The 10,193-nt window shown below is 36.3% G+C and overlaps 1 non-coding gene across 1 annotated transcript; it reads left to right on the forward strand.

The window, feature by feature from the left end:
* Nucleotides 1-277: 277 nt before the first annotated feature.
* Nucleotides 278-360, forward strand: TRNAL-CAA (transfer RNA leucine (anticodon CAA)). The gene has a single exon. It is a non-coding gene; the product is annotated as a tRNA-Leu (tRNA).
* The last annotated feature ends 9,833 nt before the right edge of the window (nt 361-10,193 follow it).

The raw sequence follows: 10,193 nt of genomic DNA on the forward strand, positions 1-10,193 counted from the left end.
GATATAGCCAAAACGTTGGTTTAATCGAGGTTCACTTGGAGTGGCGCCCACCGCTAAGGGACCCTATTTTAACCCAACTATTTGGATTTATCTCTCACTATGACTCTGTGTGGGTGTAGTGTCAAAAACCAGTCTGGTTGAAAACGTTGAGTTTTCGTGCTGGTCACTTTTTTGCAATGTGTAGGACTCAGTGGGGAATCCCCGCTCGTTTGGAAAGGTGCCAAGGAAAGGCAAGAAACTGAATTACAATATGAATATGATCAGGAATTGTTTACAAGTCAGGTTGGCCGAGTGGTTAAGGCGCTAGACTCAAGATCTGGTCCCCATATGGGGTCGTGGGTTCGAACCCCACACTTGACATTTTTTTTTTCTTATTTAATTTTTTTTATTTCATCATGTCTTGTGATTTCACTAAATAAATTCTGTAATATGATTTATGCAGAACCTAAATTGTTAGGGCATTTAATAGATTAAATAAAAAAAAACTAGAAAAGAGCAGAATGTTCCAATTCACTTCTGAATTTTCTTAAAGAAGAGAAAAAAGTTAGCTCAATTCTGAACTTTACCAATTAAACTTAATTACAATATTAATATGATCTAGAATTGTTTACAAGTCAGTTTGGTCGAGTGGTTAAGGCGCTACACTTAGGATCTGGTCCCCATATGGGGTCGTGGGTTCGAGTCCCACACCTGACAATTTTTTCTTATTCTAAATCTTTGGAAACAGCCTCTATTTCTGACCGTTTAAGTTTTGATGTTAGTGTTGTCAGTCAAAAGCTATGACCTTGAGAAAAGAGCTTGAGAAAATTGCCTGATTATCGAAAAATGAGGAAACATCCTCCAAAAGTCGACAGGAATGCACCCTTCCAGTGCTTTGTCGGATATGTTGAATAAAATATGCAACGTCGCCATAGCTTTATTTCATTTTTTTAAGGTTAATTTAGACGAGGTTCTGAATTTTCTTAGAGAAGAGAAAAAAGTTAGCTCAATTCTGAACTTTACCAATGAAACTGAATTACAATATGAATATGATCAAGAATTGTTTACAAGTCAGGTTGGCCGAGTGGTTAAGGCGCTAGACTTAAGATCTGGTCCCCATATCGGGTCGTGGGTTCGAGTCCCACACCTGACAATTTTTTTCTTATTCTAAATCTTTGGAAACAGCCTCTTTTTCTGACCAAGAGCTTGAAAAAATTGCCTGATTATCGATAAATGGGGAAACATTCTCGAATGATTACTGATATGATATTAGTGCGTAAACTACAAACTTACAAAAATATCCAGAACTTTTTTTTCCTATAGCCTTGACTTTGAAGACTTTGTCGCCCTCCACTATAACTTCACTAATACATCCTTATGCCAATCAAACCATCTCCCCCAAAACACTTTTCAGTCATTTCTTGTTAATTTTTTTTTATTTCAACTCACCAAGACGGGTTTTTCTACATTTGAACCAGAGAATGGAACTAAGTTTCACATTTGAACGATAGAACTATATTTTCCATAATTTTCTTATAGTAAACTAGAGTTTATGGTCAAAAATCACACACACACACACACACTCACACAAACACACAAAAACACACACAAAAACAAACAAACACACAAACACAAAAACACACACAGACACACACACACACACACACAGACACACACACACACACACACAAACACACACACACACACACACACACACACACACACACACACACACACACACACACACAGAAACTTACACACACAAACACACATAAAAACTTACACACACACACACACACATACACACAAACTAACACACACACACACACACAAAAAAAAAACTTACACAAACACAAAAACTTACACACCCACAAAAACTTACACAGACACACAAAAATTTACACGCACACAAAAACTTACACACGCACATAAAAACTTTGTTATGCAAAACTTGCTACTTCTGACAGAAAAGTTGTTATCACATTCAAAAAATGTTACTTCTATGAAGAAATTTGGTATCTTTGCTAGAAAACTTGCTAGTTCGAAGTTCTTTGGTAAAATTCAGTAGGGAACTTGAACTTTTCTTCACTTCATTGAGAAAATTTTAAATTGAACTAGAACTTTTTATCTTCCGTGAAAATATTCACAAGTATGGTATTACTTTTTCTATATTCCACCGAAAAATTTAGAATTTAACTTTAAATTTATTTATGTCTTTGTGAAATAAATAACTTAAGTGGAAGATTTTTATTTTCTCTGGAGAAATTAGAATTGAATTGTGTTCTTTGGTAAAATTCAGTAGGGAACTTGAACTTTCCTTGACTTCGTTGAGAAAATTTTAAATTGAACTTTGAATTTTTTCATCTCTTTGAGAAAAGTTGGAACTGAATTTAAGAAAATTTAGAATTAAAGTGAAACTTTCTATCTTCATAGAAAATAATCACAATAATAGTATAACTTTTCTTATCTTCTATGGAAAAATTAGAACTGAACTTTAAATTTTTTATGTCTTGGTGAACTAAAAACTGACGTGGAAGCTTCACCTACGAAATACTAAGAAACCTTAGCTCAGAAAAGTCTGAAATATCCAACTACTCATCCCAAACTAGAAGTTTCAGACAACAAACATCTATGAGGGACTAAAAATCCTAGCTCTGAAAAGTCCAAAAAGCAAACTACACCTCCCAAATCATAATTTTCTGAAAGCACACAGCTATGAAATGCTAAGAAATCTAACTCAGAAAAGTCAAAAATAGCAAACCAGTCATTCCCAAATCATAGGTTTCAGTCAACACACACCTACGAAAGGCTAAGAAATCCAGCTCAGAAAAGTCAAAAAATAGCAACCCACACATCCCAAATCATAGGTTTCAGACACCACATACCTACGAAAGACTACGAAATCTGGTTATGGAAAGTCGGAAATAGCAAATTACATACCTCAAATCATAAGTTTCAGACAACAAACACCTATGAAATACTAAGAAACCTTAGCTCAGAAAAGCTTGAAATAGCAAACTATTCATCCCAAACTATAGGTTTCAGACAACAAACACCTATGAGGGCCTGTTTCACCGAAATAATTCCCTAAAATAATAATTTGTTCTGGAAAGATATAATAAAGCCTTAAAAAGTATTATAATGGAGGCTCAGCTGATATGATATTAGTGCGTAAACTACAAACTTACAAAAATATCCAGAACTTTTTTTTTCCTATAGCTTGCTTTCTCGAATATGCTTATTTCTTTAAAGGGCACTGAATACTTTCCCTCTAAACAATCAAAATTTACCTTAGGGAAATTGTTTCCACCGTTACGTGCAAGTTTGTCGAGATTTTTCATTTTTGATTCTTTGTTTAAGGTTTTTTGGGTTACTGCTGAAAATGCATTCCTGAAGCATTGAAGCACAGTTTCAATAGCGTAGCCCTGAACTTCCCCTGTAGCCAAAACATCTGGGTATTATTTTTTTTTTGTACACGTTTCTTCCATTAAAAAAAATTTCTTTTTAAATATACTGAGATTCAAATCAATGCGTTTCATGTCTAGAATGGCGAAACCACTTCCCCTCTCGCTAAACGTGTCCAAAGTTGAAATTAGTTTATTCACCCAGTTGAAAAAGTTGTCTTCAAATTCGTTTAGACCTGGGTAAAAATTCTGGTTCCCTGTCGAAAAGTGAAAATAAAAATGTCCCCGGATGTCCTCTTTTGTAAGTAAACTTTTTGATTCACCGACGCTTTAATTCCCCCTCGACCACCCCAATTCTGGATCTGAATCTCAATTTTTGCTCGAATTCTGTCAAAATAGCTATGGAGATCTTTTACAGGGTCAGTCAAAATAATGCACGCGTTTTCCTTGGTAAGTCTACAATCTATCCTGCCTGATTGGAAAGGACCCAGAGGATATCCTAAGAGAAAAAATTAACACAAAACCGGGGACATAGTATTATTTCCATCTTATGTCCCTATTTTTTCAGGACTCAATCCACAAATAGCAAAGTTGCCGCTAAAAATGTCCCCGGAAGAGTTAGGCCCAACAGTTTGCATAAGACGGTCCATTTCTTCAGCTGTAAATTGAAACTGCAGGGGGATATCAAATAACGTACCTTCACTAACATCCGGTGAGAGGGGGCAATTACCAATGATACTTTGGAGTCCTGGACCAGGGAAGGCAGAAGTTTTCACAGCTTCCCCCTGAAACTAGAAAATGAATGGATTAATTTTTTTTTTTTTGACGAAAGTTTTATCACAATTATAACACACTTTTCTTTTTTTTATCAAACTTTTTTTTTTTTAACTAAAAAGTTACCCCCCCCCCTCTCCCTGGGAGGGCCCGTGGGAACCGGGTGCTTCCTTCGAGGGAGGCGAATAGATGCCCTTTCGAGGTGTAATATCGGACCTCACAGCACTGTTCAAATAGAACAGCCACAAATTCTTTCTCGAAAGCATATTTCAACGAAAATAATGACTTGAATTGAGTTTGCCCAAAATAATGTTTCTTCGCATCATTGTGAAAGACATAATCGGTGATTATTAAAAAAAAGATCTTCTTATCGCAAATACACATCCTGTCACATGAAACCCTACTTAAAATTCAAAGCGGATTAAGTAACGATGGGATAATTTGATAAGCGCATGAAAATGAAATAAGTTATTGATAAATTCTATTTTCCAAAAATAATATAAAATTTTCCAATTCAGTTTAAATAAAATTCTGGTTAGGCTGAACTTGATTTTCGGAAAAGTTTTTTTTTTTGGGGGGGGGGGGGAGTTACACGATTGACTTAAAAAAAAGAATAACTTTTAAAATCACAACAACTGAAGATCAGTAAATAATTCCATTATTTTTTTTTTTTTTTTTTTAGCTTACAGTTGATAGAACATTACCAATTCTACTTTAGCTACTTTTGGCTATCGTGGAAAGGGGTTACCTTAGGAATAAACTGACAATGCACATTCAGTTGTATTTTTCAGTGAAGTGCAAATTTTGGTCTGGTCTTGGGAAGTCGTAGAGGGTTCGCATCCAACCAATATTAATTTCTGCTCGGTTTGAGTCTGACTCGGCTAATTAAAAACCACTTTTTGCAATCCATTTCTCCGTTGAGAGGAACTGTTTGACAAGTTTCTTTTATCAACTATCTGGCGTGGCTTACAGCTGATAGAACATTACCAATTCTACTTTAGATACTTTTGGCTATCTTGGAAAGGGGTTAGGCTAGGAAAATGAAACTTTCAGGAATGAGTCTACAGGCTAAACAGTTCATGATAAAAAAAAGATAGTTTCATTTTTTAAGGTTAATTTAGCTACTTTTGGCTATCTTGGAAAGGGGTTAGGTTAGGAAAATGAAACTTTCAGGAATGGGTCTACAGGCTAAACAATTCATGATAAAAATAAGATAGTTTCATTATTTAAGGTTAATTTAGAAGAGGTTATGTGCGCTGAAGCTTAGGATAGTAGCGGACATCCTATTGTAGGGTTCATTTAATTTTCTTTCAACAAACTAGAGTTTACAGTCAAAAACCCTTATTAGCTCAGATTCTACGGAAATAGTTTATTTTTTCGATCCAAAAATGAACTTAAGTTTCACATTTGAACCAGAGAATTGTATTTTCCATAATCTTCTTGCAAAAAACTAGAGTTTCTGAAAAGATATAATAAAGCCTTAAAAAGTATTATAATGGAGGCTCAGAGCCATTGGAGCGCCGGGTGCCCTTTGGGAGCCCAGAGAACCTTTGAGGACCGGGGGTTTCCTTCGGGGTTGGGATGGGGGGATCGGAGCCCTTTGGGGTTGCGGTAATGGACCTCACAACACTGTTCAAATGGAACTTGTGTATTATAACGACCACAGAGTAACTTTGCTAATACATGGGTTGGGGTGGGGGGATCGGAGCTCTTGGGGGGTGTGGTAGGGGACCTCACAACACTGTTCAAATGGAACTTGTGTATTATAACGACCACCGACCCCATGTAACTGAACCCCTGTATAACCGAAACCTCGTACAACTGAACCTCCGTGCTACTCGACCCCATTTAACTAATCCTCGTGTAGCTCAACCCGTATGTAACTGAACCCTCGTTCCAGTGAACCCTCGTGCAACTCAACTCCCTCAAAACACTTTTCAGCCATTTATTGTTAATTTTTTTTATTTCTAAACTATTTAAAATCGACAACACTGTGCAAATCATCACTTGTGTATTATACAATACACATTCATTCCATCTCCTCCTAAACGCTTTTCGGTCATTTGTTGTTAAAATTATCCAATCGGTAAATCCTCCTTGTTTTTCTTCTCCTTCAAATTGTCCTTTTGTCAGTGTCTAGCTAACATTAAGGTGTAAATTGATTTATTCTCTCCCAATAAAAAACTAAACCAGATTATACCTGCTTATCCAGATCAAAAATGATGCTCACACTAACTTGATTAGTAATTGGACTTTCAGTCCTACATTCACTGGTTTCTGCAAAGTGCTATGGACTTCATTGAAAAAAAACCAGTTTAAAAAAAAAATAAAAAATAAACATGTATCCATGAGTTTGACCTCCAAAAAATTGATGTCACAATAGAAAACCCGTCTCTTTGAAAGGTGTAATGCCCTGTAGAATAGGACTACCAGAAAAACCTGTTTGGTACAGGGGCCCCAGCAAATCCAGACGAGCATCTCTACTAATGTATATGAAGATGTCCGCCATGTTATAATGTCCTGCAAAAAATACGATGTCCAGCGTGAAATATTAAGAAGAAAAGTTGCAAAGCTATTTGGTGTCTTTTCTTTTCGTGCAGTTGTTGGCAAATCTTCAGCTCCACCATGGGACCGTAAGATATCTGTGTCTGCACTGGGATGTTTTATTAGAAGTACAAGTTTAAATGATGGGCTGTAGCAATGTTACACATACTGTTAAAATTGAAATACTATATTAATGTCTGTAATATATTGTATAGTTGTAAAGTGGATCATATGCAAAACTAATATAAGCTATAATGTTTCTCTCTTGACTATATTTGTTTTTGGAATAATTGTGGCGGTTTGACGTAAGTGGCCACACTAGTGGAAAAAATGGTTTGCCGCCAAGGTTACTGAATTTAATCCCGTGAGGTGATTCACCCCACCGTAAGTAAATATCGTCTGTTAAACCCCTTGTGGAAAGGATCGATACGTACGTGGCGGAGCTGAACCATGCTCTAATAACGTTGAAATGAACACCAACAACAACAACAACAGCAAGTAGAGTATGTGGTCCTTGGGCTAAGTCATGCACTGTCCTTTAATGTAAGAGAAAAGTTGTTAATCTTTTCACTTGAGTTGTACTTGTATGCATTATTGAAAGCGTTTGAATTTATCGCAAGTGTTTTGCCAGTAGGTACATATTTTATATGTAGTGACTCACATTCAGTACTGAATTATTTGATGTATGGTCATAGGCCAGGAAGAAAATCAGTGTTGATTTTAGAAAAGATACTTCTAAAACTGAGAGCAGTCAAGTATGAGATTATAGCAACATGGGTACCAGCACATTTTGGAATTAGGGGAAATGTGCAGGCAGATAAGCTGGCAAAATGGGGTGCTAGGTATGGGGAAAATTTAGTATGTCAGTACTGAGTGAATGATTTCTTATGTTATTATGAGAAGTCTCAAAAGCAGCGTTCCCAAGCGTGCCTAGCTAGAATCCCATGTCTAGACACGTGTCTAGCCAGAATTTAATGCCTAGACAACAACAGTTCACAAGTAAAATTTAAACTTAGCTAAAACTACAAATTTAGTGTAAAATTGTCTTTTCTAGCCAATCAAGAGAGCTTATGCGGGCAAAAATTTCAAAGTTGTAATCCCTATTTTTACTGTGACAAGATAATGGATGAGATGAGCGTAACAATTGCTTTGGTGTGCTTAACTATTAAGTCTGGTGTTGCATATTTGCTTAAAATGAAAATAACAATTAATTAGAAAACAAAAATTAAATTTCAGTTTAAAATGTAAACATAAATGATGAAAATAGTGGAACTCGACACATTCTGATTGGCTGTAATCGAAAATCCTAGACATTGAGTTTTAGAGTCTTTAAAACTTAATTTCTAGCCAAGCGCCTTGTCTAGCGTGTCTAGCTAAGCGCCGAATTTTACTTATGAACGGTCGTTGCCTAGACAATGAATTCTGGCTAGACACGTGTCTAGACATGGGATTCTAGCTACACAGGCTTGTGAACGCCATTTAAAGGAGAAGGAGAAAGATGTTTTTAGTCAAAGATCTCAGAACCAGATCCTTGATTTGTATGATTATGGTAGGGTAAAATACTCTGCTTTTAATTAAAAAAATAATTAACATTTTGGCATCCCTGCTTTCAATAAAAAAATTCGAGATATTATCATATAGATATAATACCTCTCTACCCCCCCCCCCCCCCCTCTGGATACCACTTTGATAGGATACCGTCTCAGCTTTACATTAAAAAAACTATTTTAATTTATAACTAACTAGGTCACTATATGGTTCAAACAAACACGCGAAATAACGTTAAACAGCTTAGTGTTCCTTGAAAAAAAATTGAGGGTATAAGTAAATGAGTACAATGACAACAACAAAAATGTCGAAATTATTCAGATATACCTCAAATTCTTGGAAAACTGAGTCATAGATTCGCCGTGGCATTCAATAAGATCCAAAGAATCTAATTAAAAGGGAGCACACACAAAAGCCAAATTAGACCAGTGGCCTATGAGAAATTGCAAAATACCCAAGACAATGAACAAGTCCCAATGGGGGGCCCTGGGTGTATCAGAATATTTCAATGGTTTCCCAGGGAATTTGAATTAATTTTCTTCTGTCTCACCTTTAAATGAAAAATAATTATCTTTTTGGCATCCCTGCTTCCAATAAAAAAAATAAATAGGCATTATCATTTAAAAATTATAGCCCCGTGTCCCCCCCCCCTACAGGCAATCGTTTACAAATTTTTATGAATCATGTTCTTGGGGTAGCTTCCGTTTCAATCTTTAATTCCCCAACCTTGTACATGGCTTAGTCTATAACTAAATTTTGTCTCAATAGAAGTTTTTTTTTGGGGCGGGTGTAAAATTTTATCAGAAAGAAGATTGTCTTTTCTTTAATCTATCAGGCGTTCAATAATATTGTATTAAGCATTTAGAAAATATTATCTAAAAACAGCAAAAGAAAACAAAATTCTGTAAACTTACGATTCAGCTGTATAAACAGTCTGTCGACTATCAATTTCAAAATCCAACTGAAGCTGTATAGTAGTGAATGCGTTCTATTTAACTTAAAAATAAAATTCTTGACTTCAAATGATGTAAGAATTAGCAATTGGGAAATTCGAAATGATTTAATCTCATTTCATAAAGACGTTACTTTTTTTGTCAACATATGAAGAACTGTGTATATTGCAATTGCATCTGTCTGGTTTTTATGCTAAGTAACAAAAGAGACGAAAATTAACGAACAAGAGAGTAGTGAAGAATTATGGTATGCAAAGTAATATTTGGCAGGGAAAGTCACTGGTAATAAATCGTTCAGGGTGGCACCGTGATTGGGTGATTTTCAGGGATTCGGGGAACCGAATTTTTTTTTCGGGGTGATGCATAGATTTTTGGGGGAATACCCGAAAATTCGGGGATAGTGCAAGCCCTGCTTGATTTCTAATCCGGAAAATCGAAATACTAAACCACACGAGAAAAAAAAGTTCCGACTTTGCGGTTGACGCAATAAAGAATTGCCGCAAAATTAATTGAAAGTCAGCCGAACGCCGCCAATTCTGCCGGCGGCGGCGCACCCGAGGCGGGCCGACGGCGTAGCGACACTCCGGCGGCGGTCAACTGGGCCTCTCGTTGGCGGCGTTCGGTCGATCCGAAGGCGCGGTGCCGGGGTCTTAGCACAAGTTTAATTCCTGGCATTGCCAATTTATTTGGTTTGGGATAGGAGTCAGTGATGTGACTGTAAGCTCTGCAAGATTTGGTTTATATTTAAATGAGCACCTGGAGAAATCTGGGGAAGGAAAACAGGAAGGGCATGCAAAAGTACAGGATAGCTTGTCCCTAGCTTCCTATTGCTGTTTCTGGCTAAAGAACCATAAAATGAAGATCAGTACTGCCAGTTTGGACCTTGAAAGTCTAGAACTACCATACTTACTTAAATATTGGTATTCAGTTTGCAAACAACATTTTATATTCAGTTATTTTAAAAGTATTTAGACAATTAGCCATTTAGGTA

This window comes from Artemia sp. Qi Xiang Cuo, chromosome 12, assembly GCF_049724085.1.
Source record: "Artemia sp. Qi Xiang Cuo chromosome 12, ASM4972408v1, whole genome shotgun sequence".
Lineage (NCBI taxonomy): Eukaryota > Metazoa > Arthropoda > Branchiopoda > Anostraca > Artemiidae > Artemia > Artemia sp. Qi Xiang Cuo.